The sequence below is a fragment of the Mus musculus genome, chromosome 1 (genome assembly GCF_000001635.26).
Source record: "Mus musculus strain C57BL/6J chromosome 1, GRCm38.p6 C57BL/6J".
NCBI classification, from domain to species: Eukaryota; Metazoa; Chordata; class Mammalia; order Rodentia; family Muridae; genus Mus; species Mus musculus.
Window position 1 is genome coordinate 103,157,112 of NC_000067.6, and position 22,325 is coordinate 103,179,436.

The 22,325-nt window shown below is 39.0% G+C and overlaps 1 pseudogene; it reads left to right on the forward strand.

The window, feature by feature from the left end:
* The window catches only part of Gm18728 (predicted gene, 18728), a 429,487-nt pseudogene that overhangs the window by 185,523 nt on the left and 221,639 nt on the right, over positions 1-22,325 (forward strand).

Sequence of the window (22,325 nt, forward strand, 5' to 3'; positions counted from 1 at the left end):
GACTATGTCCTTTACATACAGAATATTTGCAGTTTCATGAGGTCTTATTTTTAATAGTTGAACATAGTGCTTGAGCTATTTGTGTTTTGTTCAGAAAGTTGTCTCCTACACCAATGTGTTCAAGGATATTCCCCGTTTTCTCCTCTATTAGATTTAGTATATCAAGATTTATGTTGATATCTTTTTTTTTTCTTTTTTTTTTATTAGGTATTTACCTCATTTACATTTTCAATGCTATCCCAAAGGTTCCCCATACCCACCCCCCCAATCCCCTACCCACCCACTCCCCCTTTTTGGCCCTGGCATTCCCCTGTACTGGGGCATATAAAGTTTGCAAGTCCAATGGGCCTCTTTTTGCAGTGATGGCCGACTAGGCCATCTTTTGATACATATGCAGCTAAAGACAAGAGCTCCTGTTTACTGGTTAGTTCATATTGTTGTTCCACCTATAGGGTTGCAGTTCCCTATAGCTCCTTGGGTAATTTTTCTAGCTCCTCTATTAGGGGCCGTGTGACCCATCCAATAGCTGACTGTGATCATCCACTTCTGTGTTTGCTAGGCCTCGGCATAGTCTCACAAGAGAGAGCTATAACCGGGTCCTTTCAGCAAAATCTTGCTAGTGTATGCAATGGTGTCAGCATTTGGAAGCTGATTATGGGATGGATCCCTGCATATGGCAGTCACTAGATGGTCCATCCTTTCGTCACAGCTCCAAATTTTGTCTCTGTAACTCCTTCTATGGGTGCTTTGTTCCCATTTCTAAGAAAGGGTAAAGTGTCCACACTTTGGTCTTCATTCTTCTTGAATTTCATGCGTTTGGCAAGTTGTATCTTATATCTTGGGTATCCTAAGTTTCTGGGCTATTATCCACTTATCAGTGAGTACATATTGTGCGAGTTCCTTTGTGATTGGGTTACTTCACTCAGGATGATACCCTCCAGGTCCATCCATTTGCCTAGGAATTTCATAAATTCATTTTTTTAATAGCTGAGTAGTATTCCATTGTGTAACCCACACACCTATGGTCACTTGATCTTTGACAAGGGAGCTAAAACCATCCAGTGGAAAAAAGACAGCATTTTCAACAAATGGTGCTGGCACAACTGGTGGTTATCATGTAGAAGAATGCGAATTGATCCATTTCTATCTCCTTGTACTAAGGTCAAATCTAAGTGGATTAAGGAACTCCACATAAAACCAGAGACACTGAAACTTATAGAGGAGAAAGTAGGGAAAAGCCTCGAAGATATGGGTACAGGGGAAAAATTCCTGAATAGAACAGCAATGGCTTGTGCTGTAAGATCAAGAATTGATAAATGGGACCTCATAAAATTGGAAAGCTTCTGCAAAGCAAATGACACCGTCAATAAGACAAAAAGGCCACCAACAGATTGGGAAAGGATCTTTACCTATCCCAAATCGGATAGGGGACTAATATCCAATATATATAAAGAACTCAAGAAGGTGGACTCCAGAAAATCAAATAACCCCATTAAAAAATGGGGCTCAGAGCTGAACAAAGAATTCTCACCTGAGGAATACCGAATGGCAGAGAAACACCTGAAAAAATGTTCAACATCCTTAATCATCAGGGAAATGCAAATCAAAACAACACTGAGATTCCACTTCACTCCAGTCAGAATGGCTAAGATCAAAAACTCAGGTGACAGCAGATGTTGGCGAGGATGTGGAGAAAGGGGAACACTCCTCCATTGTTGGTGGGATTGCAAGCTTGTACAACCACTCTGGAAATCAGTCTGGCGGTTCCTCAGAAAATTGGACATAGTACTACCGGAGGATCCTGCAATACCTCTCCTGGGCATATATCCAGAAGATGTCCTAACCGGTAAGAAGAACACATGCTCCACTATGTTCATAGCAGCCTTGTTTATAATAGCCAGAAGCTGGAAAGAACCCAGATGCCCCTCAACAGAGGAATGGATACAGACAATGTTGATATCTTTGATTCACCTGGACATGAGATTTGTGCAGCATGATAAATATGGATCTATTTGCATTCTTCTACTTGCAGACATTCAGTTAGACATTCAGTTGGTTGAAGATGCCTTTTTATCTATTATATCGTTTTTGGCTTCTTTGTCAAAAACAAAGTGTTCCTATGTCTGAGGTTTGTTTATGGGTCTTCAATTTGATTCCACTGATCAACCTGCCTTTTTCTATATCAATACCATCCAGTCCTTCTTAATATAATTTTGTAGTTCAACTTGACATGGGGGCTGATGACACATACAGAAGTTCTTTTATTGCACAGGACTTTTTCAGCTATCATGGGATTTTAGTTTAGTTTAGTTTTGTTTTTGCTTTTTCATTTGAATTTGAGTATTGCTCTTGCAAGATCTATAAGAAATTTTATTTGAATTTGATGGGAGTTACATTGAATCTGCTTATTGATTTTTGTAAGATGGCTAGTTTTACTATGTTAATCCTATTGATCTAGGAGCATTGGAGATCTTTCCATCTTTAGATGTTCTCCAGGTTCTTTGTCAAGAGACTTTAAGTTCTTGTCATACAGTTCTTTCACTTGCTTGGTTAGATTTACAACAAGATATTTTATAGTATTTGTGACTCTTATAGAGGACATTGTTTATCTAATTCCTTTCTCTGCCCATTCATCTTTTGTATAAAGGAGAGCTACTGATATTTTTGAGTTGACTTTATTTTTATTTTTTTATTAAAGTCTACTGAGTTTAATGAAAGAGTTTATCAGCTGTAGGAATTCTCTTGTAGAATTTTAGGGGTCACTTTTATATACTATCCTATCATGTGTGAACAGTGATCCTTCAACTATCCTTTTCCAACTTGTATTCACTTGATCTCCAATAGTTGTCTTATTGACATAGCTAGAACTTCAAGTACTATATTGCAGAGATGTGAAAAGAGTGACAGCTTTTCTTTGCCCCTAATTTTAGTGGAATTGCCTTAAGTTTCTTTCCATTTAGTTTGAAGTTGGCTATTGGCTTGCTCCATATTGCCTTTATTGTGTTTAGGCATGAGCCTTGTTTCCATTATCTGTCCAAGATTTTTAACATGAAGGGGTGTTGGGTTTGTCAAAGGCTTTTTCACAATATAATGAGAAGTTATAATGGGCAATAGCTAATACTTCTAGCAGGCATGACCCAAGTAGAGGGATAAAGTCACCTACCCACCTACAAAGTCTTTGAGCAAAAATATGTGGAGTGGAGACTTAGGGAATGTCCAAACAATGACTGCCCCAAATTGAGTCCCATCACCTGGGCAAGAACCTATTCCTGACACCATTAATAGTACTCTGTTATAATTGCAGACAGAAGTGTCCTTTGAGAGGCTCCACTCATCATATGACTGAAATGGATGCTGAGACCCAAAGCTAAACATTATTCAGAACTCTGGAGTCCTGTGAAAGATTAGGGAAAGGATTGACTGACCTAAAGGAAATAGGGACTTCACAGGAAGACCAACAGAATCAACTAACTTTGACACTTGGGAGCCCCCAGAGACTGAACAATTAATGAATGAGCAAGCATAGGCTGGACATAGGCTCCCTGCAACTTTGTAGGAAATGAGCAGCTTGGTCTTCATGTGGGTTCCTTAACAACTGAAGCAGGGACTGTCCAAGAATTGTGTGCCGGCCTGTGGATCCTATTCCCCTAGCTGGACTGCTTTATCGAGACTTAGTGGGAAAGGATGTGTCTTGTCCTGCAATGACTTCATATGCCAGGGTGAGCTGGCACCCCAGCAGGGCCTCTACTTTCTCAGAGGAGAAGGGGAGGGTAATGGGGTTTATAAGGGGTGACTGTGAGGACAGGTTATAAAGACTGTGAGTGGATGCAAAATGAATAAATAAATTAATGGGAAAAAGGAAGATCCACTGATCTAAATTCTCTAACACTCAGTAGGGGCCCACAAGGGGTGGCTCATTCCCAACAATTATCAGTCTTGAGGGTTATGCTTAACTCTCAAATGAAGAAAAGAGTTATACATATATATGAAAAATATGTTTAATATACTGGATAACCTTTTAAGGAATGGAGAATTTTGAGAAATGGAGAATCACAAGACCACTGAAAATTGTCTTTAGACTTAGATGTGATGAGGGAAGTGCAGCCATATATAATTGTGAGATATACGTATACTAGCCAAGGTTCTCCAGAGGACTGTAAACAACAGACTATATAATGCAAAGGATATCTATTAGATTGGCTTACATATTACTGGATGAGTAATGAAACAATGGTTTTCTTGGGTTCTTTGTATATCTTGGATATTAGTCCCCTATCAGATTTAGGATTGGTAAAGATCCTTTTCCAATCTGTTGGTGATCTTTTTGTCTTATAGACAGTGTTTTTGCCTTGCAGAAGATTCCCATTTGTCAATTCTTCATCTCACAGAACAAGCCATTGGTGTTCTGTTCAGGAACTTTTCCCCTGTGCCCATATCTTCAAGACTTTTCCTCAGTTTCTCCTCTATAAGTTTCAGTGTCTCTGGTTTTATGTGGAGTTCCTTGATCCACTTAGATTTGAGCTTTGTACAAGGAGATGAGAATTGATCTACATGATAACAGCCAATTATACAAGCACCATTTGTTGAAAATACTGTCTATTTTCCACTGGATGGTTTTAGCTCCTTTGTCAAAGATCAAGTGGCCATATGTGTGTGCGTTCATTTCTAGATCTTCAGTTCTATTCCATTGATACAAATTCCTGTCTGTTGCTGTACAAGTATCATGCAATTTTTATCATAATTGCTCATGTACAGTTTGAGGTAAGGCATGGCGATTCCACCAAAGGTTCTTTTATTGTTGATAATAGTTTTTGCTATCCTATTCTAGGTTTTTTGTTATTCCAGATGAATTTTCAAATTGTCTTAACTTGGTAAAGAATTAAGTTGGAATTTTGATCAGGATTGCATTGAATCTGTGGATTGTTTTTGCCAAGATATCCATTTTTACTATATTAATCCTGCCAATCCATGAGCATGGGAGATCTTTCCATCTTCTGAGATTTTCTTTGATTTCTTTCTTTAGAGACTTGAAGTTCTTATCACACAGATCTTTCACTTCCTTAGTTAGAGTCACGCCAAGATATTTTATACTATTTGTGACTATTGAGAAGGGTGTTGTTTCCCTAATTTCTTTCTCAGCCTGTTTATTCTTTGTGTAGAGAAAGGCCATTGACTTGTTTGAGTTAATTTTATATCCAGCAACTGCACTGAAGCAGTTTATCAGGTTCAGGAGTTCTCTAGTGGAATTTTTAGGGTCACTTATATATACTATCATATCATCTGCAAAAAGTTATATTTTAAGTTCTTCCTTACCAATTTGTATTCCCTTGACCTCCTTTTGTTTTCTAATTGCTCTGACTAGGACTTCAAGTTCTATACTGAATAGGTAGGGAGAAAGTGGCAGCCATATTTAGTCCCTGATTTTAGTGGGATTGCTTCAAGTTTCTTTCCATTTAGTTTGACGATGGCTACTGGTTTTCTGTATATTGTTTTATTATGTTTAGGTATGGGCCTTAAATTCTTGATAATTCCAAGACTTTCATCATGAATGGGTTTTGGATTTTGTCAAATGCTTTCTCAGCATCTAAAGAGATGATCATGTGGTTTTTGTCTTTGAGTTTGTTTATATAATGGATTATGTGATGGATTTTCATATAATATCCATGCATCCCTTGGATGAAGCCTACCTGATCATGATGAGTGATCATGTTGATTTGTTCTTGGATTCAGTTTGCAAGGATTTTATTGAGTATTTTTACATCCGTATTCATAAGGGAAATTGTTCTGAAGCTCTCTTTCCTTTTTGGGTCTTTGTGTGGTTTAGGTATCAGAGTAATTGTGGCTTCATAAAATGAATTGTGTAGAGTACCTTTAGAAAATCAAGTAACCCTATTAAAAATGGGGTACAGAGCTAAATAAAGAATTCTCAACTAAGGAATACCAAATGGTTGAGAAGCACCTGAAAAAATGTTCAACATCCTTAATCATCAAGGAAATGCAAATGAAAACAACCCTGAGATTTCACCCCACACCAGTCAGAATGGCTAAAATAAAAAATTCAGGTGACAGGAGATGCTGACAAGGATGTGGAAAAAGAGGAACACTCCTCCATTGCTGTTGGGATTGCAAGCATGTACAAACACTGTGGAAATCAGTATGGGGGTTCCTCAGAAAATTGGACATAGTATTACCTGAAGATCCAGCAATTCCTCTCCTGGTCATATACCCAGAAGATGTTCCAAGGTGTAATAAAGACACATGCTCCACTATGTTCATAGCAGCCTTATTTATAATAGCCAGAAGCTGGAAAGAAAACAGATGTCCCTCAACAGAAGAATGGATACAGAAAATGTGGTACATTTACACAATTGAGTACTATTCAGCTATTAAAACAGTGAATTTATGAAATTCTTGGCAAATGAATGGATCTAGAGGATATTATCTTGAGTGAGGTAACTCAATCACAAAAGAACTCATATGATATGCACTCACTGATAAGTGGATATTAGCCCAGAAACTTAGAATACCCAAGATACAATTTGCAAAACACATTAAACTCAAGAAGAAAGACCAAAGTGTGAATACTTCCTTCTTAGAATACAGAATAAAATATGAAAGGAAGGATTTACAGAGGCAAATTTCAGAGCAGAATGTGAAGGAACGATCCTCCAGAGACTGCCCCACTTGGGGATCCATCCCATAAACAAACACCAAACCTAGACACTAGGCAGTGCCAACAAGAGACTGCTGACAGGATCCTGATATAGCTGTCTCTGGTGAGGCTCTGCCAGTGCCTGGCAAATACAGAAGTGGATGCTCTCAGTCATCTATTGGATGAATCACAAGGTCCCAATTAAGGAGCCAGAGCGTCAGGGAGCTGAATGATACTGAAGCTCCATAGGAGGAACATCAATATGAACTAAGCAGTACCCCCAGAGCTCCTTGGAACTATACAACCAATCAAAGAAAACATATGGTGTAACTTGTGGCATTAGCTATATACGTAGGAGAGAATGGCCTAGTCAGTCATCAATGGGAGGAGAAGCCCTTGGTCCTGTCAAGGCTCTATGCCCCAGTATAGAGGAATGCCAGGACCAGGAATGGGAGTGTGTAGGTTGGCGATGGCGTAGCAGGTAATTTTCGGAGGTAAAACTAGGAAAGGGGATAACTTTTGAAAAGTAAATAAAGAGAATATCTAATAAAATTAGAAAAACTAAAAAGAAAAAACCCTGAAACAATAGTTTTCATATAATAAGAAAAGCTGAGATCTCAGTACCTGCTCAGTCCATGAGACCCATGTATTACAAGTTCTAGTTTTGTGGTGAAGGCTTAGAGGATTTCTGGAGAGCTGCTACTCTTTATTCTTTGTTAGATAGCTAAATGAACCAGATTCCTTTGGCAGCACAGAATGGTAGCAATAGTAGCAGCACCAGCACCAACTGTGGGTCATATTCACCAGCAGGCTGCTTAGATGGACAAGCAGAGCAATACCACTTTTTTTTTTTTCTGGGATCTTTCTGTATCTGGGCTGTACTAAAAATAATACCATATACAATTGGAGGATCTTCACCTCTCATTTAATCCTTCCAAGAAATACCCTCAGAGATGTATATGAAGAAATTTTCCTTATGTAATTCCTCATTCAATCATGGTGATGATTGAAGCTGAAAAACACATTTTAATATATTTAGGGAGGACGTTTACCCAGGCCTGTCTACTCTATGCAATTCCCATTGTGCTTGGAATTTAAATGTCCCATTTGGAATGAAGGCTGTCAAGCAAAAAGGAGAGTTTCCTGGCTAGGTAGTGTAGTTTGATTTTTTTTTTTTTTGAGTGATTCCCAATTCCTATGTTATTCCACGGAGAAGAGAAACTTCTGATTCTATGACTTGATTTATGTGTCAAAAAAAATAATAATGTTTGATGAAGAAGCACAGGACAATGCATGTTGCTTCTGAGATCATTCTGTGTCCTTTGGATCAGGCACTCAGTTTCAAAATACTGTGCTTTCAAAGACAGATGAGAACCCAGATTTTTGTGAGAAGTTTTTATATTTTTGGCCATCCCTTTAAGCCTGGTGAATATTGAGACCATCCAGGTGCCCTCCCAAAACAGAGGATCATTTAAGCTTCGTTTTCTAAATCATGTGCTGAATCCCCTGAAGTGACCCATGAGGACAGCCCCTTTGATTTCTCCGCTTAAGAGACAAATATCATCCTTAAACTTGTTTTTAAAATACATTTATATTTTTGTGTCTGTCAGTATATATGTATATATATATGTATATGCCTGCTAGGAGTATACACATGGAAGTCAGAGAACAACTTGCAGAAGCCAATTGTCTTCTTAAGTCTGAGTGTTCCAGGGATTAGACTTAGGGTCTTTGGGTTTGTTGGAGAGAGCATATATTTATGTGCTTAGGGATCTTGCTGGCCTAAATACTTTTTTCATAACAATTTGGAAAGTATCTAGAGATGTTATTCTGAGTCTTGGTACAACAGCAAGTACACAATCTGAGCTGGGTGAGAAGAAAAGCATTTTAGAGGAGGGTGTGATTTGTTACCAACTTGAGTCCATGTTGCCCTGACATTAGGAAGATGTCTATTTTCTCTTCCTATCTTCTTCCTTTCTATGATCTCTACAATGAAGAAGTTCTCTATCTAGCTTTGCAGCCCAGTTCCTGATAGCATTTGGGCTTTAATCTGAGATGGTACAGGATTCTGGATTAATTAATGTCACTTGAATCCCAGAATTTGTACCTCCAAAATTTTCCTTGATGACTCTTTTTCTATTGAAATTCCCAATCTGGTTATTCTCTAAAACCTGTCGATTTCTCAGGGGCAAGGAACCAGGATACCACATCAGAAACAATTAAGTCCAAAGAATTTATCAAAACACTTAGTGAACAAACCTCATGACCTGAATTCAAAAAAACATCCACATAAAGGGGCTGAGCAGATCCCCTACAAAGTTGTGATTGAGTCTCTGCCTTCATACACACATGATACAAAACACCCAAGAGCAAATAACACTTACAAAAAACCCAAAAATACAAAAACAAACAAACAAACAAAAACACACACAAGTACTGGAGAGCTGAATTCATTGGTGCTTTCTGCATAAGAATTTAAGTTCAGTCTCTAGATGGTCCGTCCTTTTGTCTCAGCTCCAAACTTTGTCTCTGTAACTCCTTCTATGGGGATCCATCCCATAATTAGCCTCCAAACGATGACACCATTGCATACACTAGCAAGATTTTGCTGAAAGGACCCTGATATAGCTGTCTCTTGTGAGACTAGGTCGGGGCCTAGCAAACACAGAAGTGGATGCTCACAGTCAGCTATTGGATGGATCCCAGGGCCAGGGCCTCCAATGGAGGAGCTAGAAAAAGTACCCAAGGAGCTAAAGAGATCTGCAACCCTGTAGGTGCAACAACATTATGAACAAACCAGTAACTCGGAGCTCTTGACTCTAGCTGCATACGTATCAAAAGATGGCCTAGTAGGCCATCACTGGAAAGAGAGGCCCATTGGACATGCAAACTTTATATGCCCCAGTACAGGGGAACACCAGGGCCAAAAAGTAGGAATGGGTGGGTAGAGGAGTGGGTGGGGGGGAGTGTATGAGGGACTTTGGGATAGCATTGGAAATGTAATTGAGGAAAATATGTAATAAAAACAAAAACAAAAACAAAACAAAACAAAAAAAAAAAGAATTTAAGTTCAGATTCTCAGCACCCACATAAAATTCTGGGTTCAATGGTACCTGACTGCAATTTCAGCTCAAGAAAGTAGAGAAGAAAGAATCCCTGGAGTGCAATGACCACTCAGAGTCAAACATATCACATTACTGGGTCAGTGAGAGATTTCCACAGAGACAACTATGGAAATGCAAGCAATCTAGGGCAGTTCTAATGACAGAAGGAACTGGAACTACTAGACCTAAGTTACATAACAACAACAACAACAACAAAAATCCTATAGTTATGGGAAGCTCCTTGGTTTCACTATGGGAATGAGAAACTAAGCTAAAAACACAGAGAAAAATGTCAAGTACCTACAAGAGAGAAAACTCAACTGGGAAGACCCACCACACTGCTTTGTTATCTAAGTTATTCTACTGCCATTTTACATTGTGAACCTCATCTCCCCTTTCTATGTCTTGAAGATCATCCTCACCTATGTAGGGTGACAGCAAATCAGAGAGCAGCTAGAAACTCAAAGGGAGAAAAGAAAAGTAAAAAGTAAAATAAAATAAAATAAAATAAAATAAAATAAAATAAAATAAAATAACGGGGACTGTTTAAGGAAGACATCTGATCTCAACCTTTGCCCTTCACATGCATATGTACATACACAAAACATATTCACATAGACACATACACATACCAACAACAATAATAATAATCGGGGGCTGGTGAGATGGCTCAGTGGGTAAGAGCACCCGACTGCTCTTCCGAAAGTCCAGAGTTCAAATCCCAGCAACCACATGGTGGCTCACAACCATCTGTAACAAGATCTGACTCCCTCTTCTGGAGTATCTGAAGACAGCTACAGTGCACTTACATATAATAAATAAATAAATCTAAAAAACAAACAAACAAACAAACAAACAAACAAAAAAACCAAAGGCCTGATGGATTAAAGGGGTTGACCCCACCAAAAAAAAAAAAAAAAAAAAAAACAATAATCAAACTTAGAAAGAAATTGATGATGCTGTTATAAAGAATCAGAGCACAGAATTCACATATGAGCAAATAAATGAAGGATCTGTTCCTACAACTATACTTTAGCCATGTCCTCTGATTATATGTACCTGTAATTATAATAAGGGTAAATAGTCAAGCCAGTGACTAGAGTGAACTTCTATGGCCTTTCTGTACTGCCAACCTACTATGGTCTTTGGCTAGTTAAATGTTTGGTTCTGGGGAACTAAGTAGATCCTGTATGGTGAGTGACACTACCTGTTCCTGGAATGTCCGTAGCATACCTTTAAATGTAACTTAGTGTGTTATGAAGATATATTTAAATTAGTATGCAGATGAAAGCAACCAGGCCTATAGTTGTCTTACACTGACATGTTCTTGCAAAATATCAAATGCTCATCCCCAGTAATCACCTGACAAAGGCTTTACCTCATAGCATATGACCCATGGCCAAGACCCAAATCCCAGTTATTCTGGGACCGCTGCCAGAAGATAGGGCCACCAGGTAGAGAAGCCTCTGGGTATCCTATCCAGGGAAAGCAGATGTTGAGGGAGCTGCTTGCAAGATTGTGGATCCCTGCTATTGCCATCAGGACTTGTCCGAGCAGATGGGTCACAGCTGCCCTGGTAAGAGGACAGCTGGGATCCAGGTTTGAAACTTGATATTGAAACTGCCCTGTGCAGATTTTCTACACAGAGGCTCAGATTTAGTTGCTCTACCCTGGCCACTGAGAGTCAAGCAGTCTTCTTTCTGCCTTCTTTCCAGAGGATTTTTCATTGAAGGCTCCAGGTTTCTCTGCCAGATCCTATTTAGTATTCCTCTACAAACAGCTCCTAATAGACCCCGGCTCTGCTTTTTTCTGCTGCTCCTCTACCTATTATCCTGGAATGCTGTGCCTTACAGTGATCTTCACTAGTGGACAGGTCTGAAAGGCACTGCATCTAGGCTCATATCACCAAATGAGAAAGTGTATCTACGGCATGGTTATTCCCAAATTGAAGACCCCTCATTGAACCCTTTGTTCTACACCAGTGGTAGTTTCTCTCTGTCTCTCTGTCTCTGTCTCTGTCTCTCTCTGTCTCTGTCTCTCTCTCTGTCTCTCTCTCTCTCTCTCCCTCCCTCTCTCTCTCTCTCTCTCTCTCTCTCTCTCTCTCTCTCTAGTAAGAATCATTCAAATATATGTTTGGTGTGTGTGTGTGTGTGTGTGTGTGTGTGTGTGGTGTCAGGAAGGAAGAGAAGTGGGGTACTTAAGTACATGTGTTAATCTGTGAGATTATGGAGGCACTTGATTATGCATATAAAGTCAGCAGAAAACCTTGGTTTATTGGTCTTTATTTTTCTACCTTATCATGAGCGAGTGCTTGAAATTTGCAGAATTAGCTAGCCTGAAAACTTTTATAGATTATCGTGTCAACACCTTCCAATAATTACAGTCATTCTGGGATTATAAATGCTTGTGCAAGTGCCTTCGTTTTTTAGGTGGGTTTTGAGGATTGTCAGCAATGAACTGCAAGTGATTCTGACCCGTGAACTATCTCAGATCCATCCAAATCATAGATTTTATTTTTTGTTTTGGTTGTGGCTGTTTGCTTGTTTGTTATTTTTTATGCTAATGTTCAAATTTCCTCCACAGAAATTTTGAGAAAATTGATTTGCATAAAATATTCTTCATAATGCTGTTTCAAAGTCTCTTGCTGGTTGTTCTTCCTAGCCTGGCACACAAGGCCTTGGTGACTGGTTTCTCTTTCTACCTGCTTTGATTGTCATCCTTGGTGCATCTCTCTGCCCAATATCTTCTTCTATTTTCTATGAAGTATTTATTTATAATGTGGGCAGATGTGTGTTTCCTCAAGTTTTTGCTCAACATTCTACAAAGTCTGTCTCTTACCTACTCTCTGAATAGTAAAAGCCCTTTCTTCCCTTCATGTCATCACAGTCTTACTTAGAACTATACATTTGCAACTCTTCACAGCTGTGTTTATTTTATCTCTGTTTAGTAATAGCGTATAATATAATAGTGTTGTTTACATGAGGATGATCAAGAGTTACAGTTTCTGAAATACCTTACTAGTGGCTACTCTACTCAAGGAAATGCCCTCTTTTCCAGTAACCCTTAACTATGTAGAAATCATAGTGGTTTAAGGTGTCTCAATCTCTTCACACTTTATGACAGGGTGTTGCTGGGACAAGTCTTGTGGCTATCTTGTGGGCAATTTTACCTCCTGTGAATTTAGGAGTCAGTCATGTTATACCTAGAATCAGAGTAGGTGTCTACTCTCTAGGTTGTTAATTGGCTTAAAATGAAAGACTAGTATTTTAGCCCTTTTCTGCAATTGTCTCTGCCTTTTAACTGTGGATCATTTCAAAATACAAAGCTATGCAATGTTAATATCTGTACTTACCCAAAGCCAAGAATGTTTGAAACTCACTGTTCTGTTCATCTGTGTTAATTCACATGAATGACTGGACACTTGAGCTGGAGTGTCTATACATGCAACTATAGAAGTAGTTATAGACCCTAGTGTCATCTTTAAGTACAGTCAGTGCTCCCATTTTGTAACTGATGCAATGAGAAGGAAGGCAGTTCATCATAGAGCTAGGAACACTGATTCTAATCTGAATGATGAACAAGTATCAGTTCTGTGTTATTTTTACCTGAGCAGTCAATATGAGTCAATATGACTCTTTTTTCCCCAGTGTATAGAATGAGCCATATACAACCAAAAGTCTGCATAGATGAAAATATTTTTAAAAAGAAGATAACATTCTTCATAATCAATTCCTAATGCAGTTTACTTAGTAAGATAGTTCAGTGTTGCAGTTAAAGTGAATGGGATCTGGACAAAGGAATAGGACAGGTTGCCTCTAATAAGCAACATCTTTGTCCCTCAATTACCTGAGATTTGTCTTCTGGTCATATCTGATCCCTATAATAATGATACCAAACATTTATGACCATCTTCACAGGTGATGAGTCAGAGGTCAGATATCCAGGTGGTGGGTGGGGAGATTAAACTTACAATAATTGTCTTTTGACATCCACATGTGCACACCACCTCACAGACAGTGGATTAAATACATTAAAATATCTACAGGTGGTATTCAATTAATTTGTTCCCTGACTTCAGTTGATAAATTTCCCTGACTTGCAATGAGATTGACTTTGACCATTTCAGTAATCTCACATGAAATTAGAAGTAAACAAATCGGGAGAATGAGGCAATGTGGGGTCTGCGAAAGCTGTGATTATTAATGCTAATTTTCACCTTGATGGGGTCAAGATTCACACAAGAGGAATCCTGAAGGAACACCAAGAGGGATTACAGAAATTAAGGCTAGACTGAGAATATCTGTGAGGGATTTCCTTGAGTTCATTAGTTGATACAGACTCATCCTCATAACTGTAAGCTGGACCATTCCCTGGGATGTAGATCTGATTCTGGATGATATGCTGTAGAGAAAGCAAGCTGAACAGCAGCATCATCCTTCTCTCTCCTAACTGTGGATATGGCATACACAACTGATTCAAGTTCCTGTTGGTTTAACTTCCCTGCCACTATGCCACTACTGTATCTTTAAACTGTGAGATGAAATAAATCCTTATTGTTTTAGTTAAATTTGTTAGAGTATTTTATCACAGCAACCAGAAAAGAAACTAAGAAAGAAACCCTGTATAATTAAATAAATTATATCCCAGAGCCAGTTAAGCTCAGTGGTAGAGAGCTTGAATAAGATATGTGAAGTTCTATATTTAATAATTGGGGCAATTGGTTTAAACAAAAACCTAAAAAAAACTTTTTCTAACAAGAGAATGCAAATGTTGTAAAAGTCAGAGGATTTAAATGACCTGTGCCCCTTCTGTCTGAGGTTATAATTACTGGTATTATTTAAGGTGTTTTAACAGTTACTGTTTATTAGCCTTTTCTTCAACTACTCTTCACCACACTAATTAATATATTGCATTCCTTTATTTCTCACAAATATCGCACATATTTGTTTCATCCCATTGGTTGCTAGGACAAAACTATCAGAAATGATTCAGTGAAAGAGGCTAAACTATAAGGCAGAGGAGAGAAATCATCCTCATGAAACAGCCCTTCCTGTTTCTCTTGCAGGCAGTGACTTGAATGATGGCCTTTGGCATTCTGTCAGCATCAATGCCAAGAGAAAGCCTTTTACGCTGACACTGGATAATGATGCTGCATCCCTGCCTCCAGACATCCCCTGGCTACAGATCTATTCTGGAAATAGTTACTACTTTGGATGTAAGTTCACTATCGTTTGAGACTTCACATAAAGAGCAAGGCAATTCTTCTACCACACGTCTGTCAATTAGAAAACCCTCCCCATAGCCATGTATGTACACAAGCACCAATCAGTAAGAAACCTAAACCTCACAAAACTGTGGAAATATAAGCTATCTAGGTCAGCTCTAAAGACAGAAGGAACTGGGACTACTAGACCTGAATTACATAACAACAACAACAAAATTCCTATAGCTATGGAAAGCTCCTTGGTTTCACACTGGGAAATAAGAAAATCAGCTAAAAACATAGAGAAAAGGAGCGGAGGGACAGCAAGTACCCAAAAGAGAGAAAACTCAAGTGGGAGGCATCACCAACACCACGCTGCTTTGTTATCTCAGTTATTCTATTGCCATTTTACATTGTGAACCTCATCTCCCCTTTCTATGTCTTGAAGATCATCCTCACCTACGGAGGGTGACAGATCAAATCAGAGAGGGTCTAGAAGCTTGAAGGGAGAAGTCATTGATATTTCTGAGTAGTTATTCCTTATATTGTTTTCTGAACCCTTGCAGTACTTCCACTAACACAGACAAGGGCAAAGTAGGGTGAATAAAATATACGTGACAGTTACTGTTTTTATAATTGTACCCATGCTGAGTATTTTAAAGATATCTTTTATTAAAATAGATGGTATCTACTTCTGTAGCCAGTGATCTGTATTTCAGGGCCACATCTAATGGGGAGTTAGTTTCCATGGCTCTCTGGCCTTAAGTTCTTAAGAGACAGTCCTTGGACTTCTTTTTGAGAACATGATGAACAAATTCACTTTCAGAATTACTGGTATATATAAAAAAGAGGAGAATGCAGGCTTGATGAATGTTAGTGGAATGCTTACTCAGCATGTAAAAGTCACTTGTCTATGTATACCGAATCACATGCACTCTCTACTCTCCCACTGTTTTCTCCTTATACAATGGCACAATCTGGTTCAGAAGTGAGCATGACCTATCCTTGCTCTAAAGTATACAGTTCCTTCCCATGATGTAACCAAAGGTAAGCAATGAATAATAGCATTCACTGAAGAGATAGCAAGATGATTCAATGGGCAAGGACACTCCATGCTCAAACCTTAAACTAAAGTTCTATCTTTGGAACCTGTAGTGGGAGAAGAGAATGGGATCCACAATTCTGTCTTCTGACTTTCACAAATTCATGATGGCACCTGAATGCCCACACTCTGTCTTGCTCACATGTTAAGAAAATTAATAATATCATCAATGTAAGATACACTGTAGTTCCTTAAATCCTGCCACATACTAATCATACATTCTACACTGAACTCTTACTCAAGCCCTGTAATCTCTTAGATCCAAAATCTCTAAATCACTCATTTCTTCCCAAGGAAATATATGACAGGCTTGAAACATCAATATCATTGAACAGGTAGAGAATTCATATTCAGGGTCTCTTTGGAAGGGAGCTGTGTGGATCAAGGTCAATGAGGCTGTGTTTTAGCATGAGGAGAGACAATACTTTTCTACCCACAAATGACCAATGCTTATCAGATGTAGCATTAGGAGATAATGTGCCTATATGATAGGTAATGAGGTTGTTTGTTGAAATACTATATGTAGGTTGGAAAAATGGCTCAATTATAAAGCTCTTGCTATGTAAGTGCTACACACACTAGTGACTGGCATGACAGGACTAGAAACCTAGACACAATCCCAAGGTGAAAAGTTCACTGAAACTTAGTCTCCTGGAGCCATAGCATCCTGGGTAACAAATGCTCCAAACTTGTCCTTATGAATGGATCTCTGTGCTTTCTTTCATTATTGTTTTATTATAGGTGCCTCCAAGCAATGACTTGCCAAATGCCTAAGCATAAGCATAATCAAACTTTGCTTCCTGGCCTTCACCAATGCCCTAGGTAGTCCTTGAGCTGGACCTAGGCTTGAAATTCAGTAAGAATGTTACCAATTCAGTCATATTCATAATTGCCTCTATTATTGCAAGAGAGATAGTGAAAGAAATCAGAAATTACAATCTACTACATAGATTTAGAAATCTCAGGGAAAGCTAAGCAAAGTAAGTTTAGAATTCTTATTATAGTTACATATAGCAGACTACACTACATATTAGTAGAAAGTCCCCCAACACAATCACTTAGAATAAAAGCCAAGTCACTCCTATATACAATAATGGTTTAGGAAGTAGATCAGGCTGTGGTTTGAGGAGGAACTAGAGTATTGCATTATTCATGAGAAGGTCAGCTAGAATGGAACTCCCTAATTAGAACTATGGCTTGGGTATGAATGCCCTTGCCCCTGGAGTGTAAAGACTTCACACATGGCTTCTAGGAATGTAGCTGGCCATCACTGGGAAGAGAGGCCCCTAGCAAACTTTATATGCCCCAGTACAGGGGAAAGACAGGGCCAAGAAGTGGGAGTGAGTGGGTAGTGGAGCAGGGTGGGGCGGGGGGAAGGATATAGGGGACTTTTGGGATAGCATTTGAAATGTAAATGAAGAAAATATCCAATAAAAATAAAAATTAAAAAAAAAGAAAGTCACAGAACAGGGACAAAAAAATATATGGCAGAACCAAAGGACCAATATGGCTGCTTCAAGATATTATCACATTGACATGATGAGGCTAATGTATGATTTCTCAATAATATGATTGCCTGAAAAAGACTGTTATAATGATATTAGTCGACATGGCACCATGAACAGAGGAAATTTCACTTGGTATTACACAGATGAAGGTGTCTGAAATATCACAGAGGTAATGTCTCTCCTCCTGCCAGCTAGAACATTGATAATTATGGTTAGGCTTTGATATTGCTAGATTTAGAACATGAAGATTATCTTCACTGATAAATCTTTGAACTATCTTTGAACCGTGTTTGAACAAACCTTCCACATACAGACTGTAAATTTAAGGAACAACAACACAAAAATGAGATTGAGCAACACTAGTCAACTCCCATAAATTCTCTCTACAGTTTCAATTAGGAGATGCAGTATCTCAATTTTATAGTCTGTCTTTGAGCTCTTTACCAGATGTTAAGTTTCAGTCTTACAGAGACTGTCTATTAAAGATGGCAGAAATAATTTCCCTTTATTTATGACATATTGCCATATTGTCAAGCTCATATTACCATATGCTCTGAAACTATTGTAGCCACAGAGATAGAGTTTTTAAGACCAACATACTCATATAACTGTTGACCTCCACCTATCTTAATGAGGAGTAGGTTGGCCTGACTGTAGGTGATGCTAAACTGGTATAATGTATTCATGTTTTTAAAAGAACATACTTTAAGAGGTGTGGTATTAACCTTTTGTAATTGCTATTATAGCCAATATGTACATGCATTTAAGCCTACAGTTCTTTTAATGTCTGGATTTGCTTTGCACAGCATGTCAACAATCCTGCTTGTTTCCTGAGTGTACCTTTCTCCGGAGCTTATCCTGTTAATGATCTGCAGCAATTCACCAGAAAATTACTGAGCTGCCATCCTTACCAAGTATAATTTCCTTAGAAAGTATAATTCAGAATTACATTGTGAACTTCATGTGTTTACTAAGACACACAAGCATTTCTAAAAGCATAGAATATGTGAAAAGTATGTGAAGAGCAACATCGAAAGGAAAAATAAAGAGGCTTTCAACAGGAATGAAGTGTGTGTGTGTGTGTGTGTGTGTGTGTGTGTGTTTGCGTGTGTGTGTGTATGTGTGTGTGTGTGTGTGTGTGTGTAAAATGCTTGCCATGCAATCATGAGAAACTGAGTTTGGAATCACAGTAGCCATATAAAGTAGTGGGCATGACATGAGATACCTTGAGTTTCAGTACTGGCAAGGCTGAGACAAACAGGCTCCCAAGAGTTGGAGACAACCAAGGCTATGCAGGTCACAACACTCACCAGTAGGGGAGTAGAGGTGTTACACAAATTAAAATGATAAGTGATGAGTGAAAGCAAAGCCTTGGATCTCACAGTCAGCCAATCTAGGTAAATTGGTGAACTCCTGGTTCACAATGATACCTTAGCTGAAAAAATCAAATGGGAAGTAGCAGAGAAAGACATCCTGAGACTAACCTCTGGTTTCTACAGGAAGTACTATGTGTTCCACTGTGCAGCATACACACACACACACACATAGTCAGACAGACAGAGAGAGAGAGAGAGAGACAGAGACAGAAACAGAGAGACATAACAGACATGAGAAGCAAGGTGGAGACTAGGGAAAATGTTCTACCAATGATATTTCCTTTGGTACCCTTTTACTTTATAGTGATTGAACATACCCATTTTGCATTATTTTTGCATGCTTTCCTGAGCTGGGATTTATGACAAAAGTATGCCCTATTGTGGAAAAAAATGTTCAAATATTTAGACCTCAAGGTCTTCTATCAATAGTTTTCCATGGCAATAACAGATAATTTCAATATTTTTCATCTTTCTCTATGTCCCACAGGGTGTCCAGACAATCCCACAGATTTCCAATGCTTAAACCCCATTAATGCTTTCAAGGCTGCATGAGGTTCATCTCTATTGATAACCAGCCTAAGGACATCATTTCAGTTCATCAAGGTTCTCTGGGGAATTTTAGTGACTTACACATTGATCTGTGGAGCATGAAAGACAGGTAATTTTTATCTTGTCTATTCTGTTCCTCATCCCCTACCCATTCTCAGTGTTTGCAATATGCATTTCTGTAAGCAAAATTCTAATCCACAAACATTAGCCATGTTAGATATAATTGAATTACCTAATGGAAAATATTGCTGAAGAGATTTCAGGCCCAGGGAAAATGGTTTAAATTAGTTGAGTCTCTTTTTATTTTAACTTGCAGTAAATGGGATATGAAGAGTAAATCAAAATATAAATTTATGAAAGAATTAAAAATTTATACATAAACATATTTGATTACATTAAAGTTAAGAGTAAAGCATAAAGGAGGGAGGATCTGATTTCCCTAAACCAATTCACTCTTCACCTGCTATGGTTGTCCTTCCTATAATGTCAAAAACTTAAGGTTGTGGCTGTGCTCTTTAAGAATGTCCTTAATTGGGGATGCCTGGTCCTAGCTGCCACCAACCCCAACCACTCTTTCTTTAGTTCTAAAGAGACCAGACAGTAGACTAGTACAAATAAGTATCTTTATTCTACAACCCAGATATCCAGCATGGCATTGAGTTTCTAGTTGTATCTCTCTTGGATTTGGCTTCTCTTATGGTAGGAGGTTTTATATTTTAAGTCAGAAAGATAAAAAGAATCTATGCTAAATCTCAGCAGTATTTTCCCATGTTCCTTCTACATCTATCTGTCTTATTCTTCTAACTCTGCATACCTTCTTACAATATGAATGAGGCAACAAGTATATAGTATTTGCTAAGTGCATACCTATATGTTGGTGTTAGATGTTCTTGGCTACATTAATTATCCATTGTTAAAAACTGAAATATACCCTGATTTGTGAAACATGTGTTACCAATAAGAACATGTGGTACCAGTAAGTTCATACCACTGTAAGAAATGGGAAATGAAATGGAAGGACTTTGGATAGATGATGGAATTACATTTTAAAATATGAGGCAAAATCATGCTTGGCAAGAGTGAGAGTAGATGAAAGCTAAGAGGATGTAGTGCGAAAAATGGGCAAGAAAACAGATCATGGCTTGTATGTTCCACCAAGTTAAAGTGCTTTGCCGTTGCCTTTGAAATCTCTAGTACTGGGATACATTTCATAACTAACAGCACATGATAGTTTTCTTGGTAATATGTATTTCATGAGAAGCTAGCAACTGTCTTACAATCCACTATGCCTTAAATTTAGTTGACATGCTATAGTTCTGAAGAGTTGCTGTAGTCATGCTGATGGGCCATGCAGGGAAAGCACATGGCTTCCACATAGCTGGGATTGTAGAGCTGGGATCATCAAAAAGAGGGCATTTGTGTTAGCAGATTTTGCTTTCAATCTTTGTGGGATGTTAGGAGCGGGTGTGGCGGCAGTCCCAAAGGCGCCAGGGACTGCAGCTAAGTCATATGACTTGCACCTGACTTCCTCATATAAGACACAAACATCTTGAGTGCTGCTCAGGTGTACCAGGATACAGGTGAATCCAATTTGGTGGAGATTTGCCCCTGCTGCCCTGATTAGCTGAAGCTGCATGCCTGGTGAGGTGGCGTGGCCTGCTGTGCGTGGATGGGAACTGAGAGTATAAAAGAGTGAGAGGCCCAGGGTTCGGGGGAGATATAAAAACAGGGGAGATATAAAAACAAGGGAGATATAAAAACAAGGGAGAGATATAAACAAGGGAGATATAAACAAGGGAGATATAAAAACAAGGGAGATATAAACAAGGGAGATATAAAAACAAGGGAGATATATAAACAAGGGAGATATAAAGAAAGAAGAAACAGGACTGAATAAACGTGTGCAGAAGGATCCTGCTGTGGCGTCATTCTTGCTGGCGAGTTGGGGGCGCGCTCAAGAGTTGGTGCCAAAACCCGGGACAAGAAACATCTTCAGGCATGAGCGAAGACCCCCTGCTACAGGAAGGATTCAGAACTGCATCACGGGGAAGGAGTGGTTAATAAAGGTTCCCGTAAAACAGACTGTTGAGAAGGATCCAGCGTGGATTCAGAACTCTTCAGCTGGGGAAGGGCAATGATGAAGAGAAAGAAGAAAGATGAAGAATGAATAAACTGCTGTTAGAAGGACTGGTGGTCGCGTCGTTCTTGCTGATTGAGAGCGGGCGCGACAATTGGTGGCCCGTACGGGGAACCGACTCCCCCACCGAGTTCAGAACTTTCAGCAGTCAGTGGTTGCTGGCAGGGTAAGTTCACGGTGAGTGAAATTTGCGACCCCAGGAGTTTGGGAAGGACCTCAGATAAAATAGAGGTGAGCATAAAGTTGCCAGGAAGTAGGCACAAAGTAACCCAGGAGTTTGGGAAGGACCTCGGATAAAATAGAGGCAATCATAAAGTTGCCAGGAAGCAGGCACAAGGTAACGAAAGGTTCCCGGGTTTGGGACAAGTTAAGGTTCCCGGCTTGGGACAAGTTAAGGTTCCCGGTTTGGGGACAAGTTAAGGAACTATGATAAGCTCAGTGTAGTGATCAATAGATCCTCGCTGTGTAGTTATGCTTTTTTCTCCCATTGACCCTTTGTGGGTAGGTCTGATAGTTTTGGTCTTGTTTGTTCTGATATATGGACTCTGTTACTGTTTGAATCGAGAGGCAGTCAAGACAGGTCAGAAAATCCTTACAGAGCAACAAGAAAGTATGTCGGAAGAGGAGAAGGGCTTAAAAAGAAAAAGGAAAAAGAAAGAAGACACAGTAAAATCAGGTGAACAGAAAGGACAAA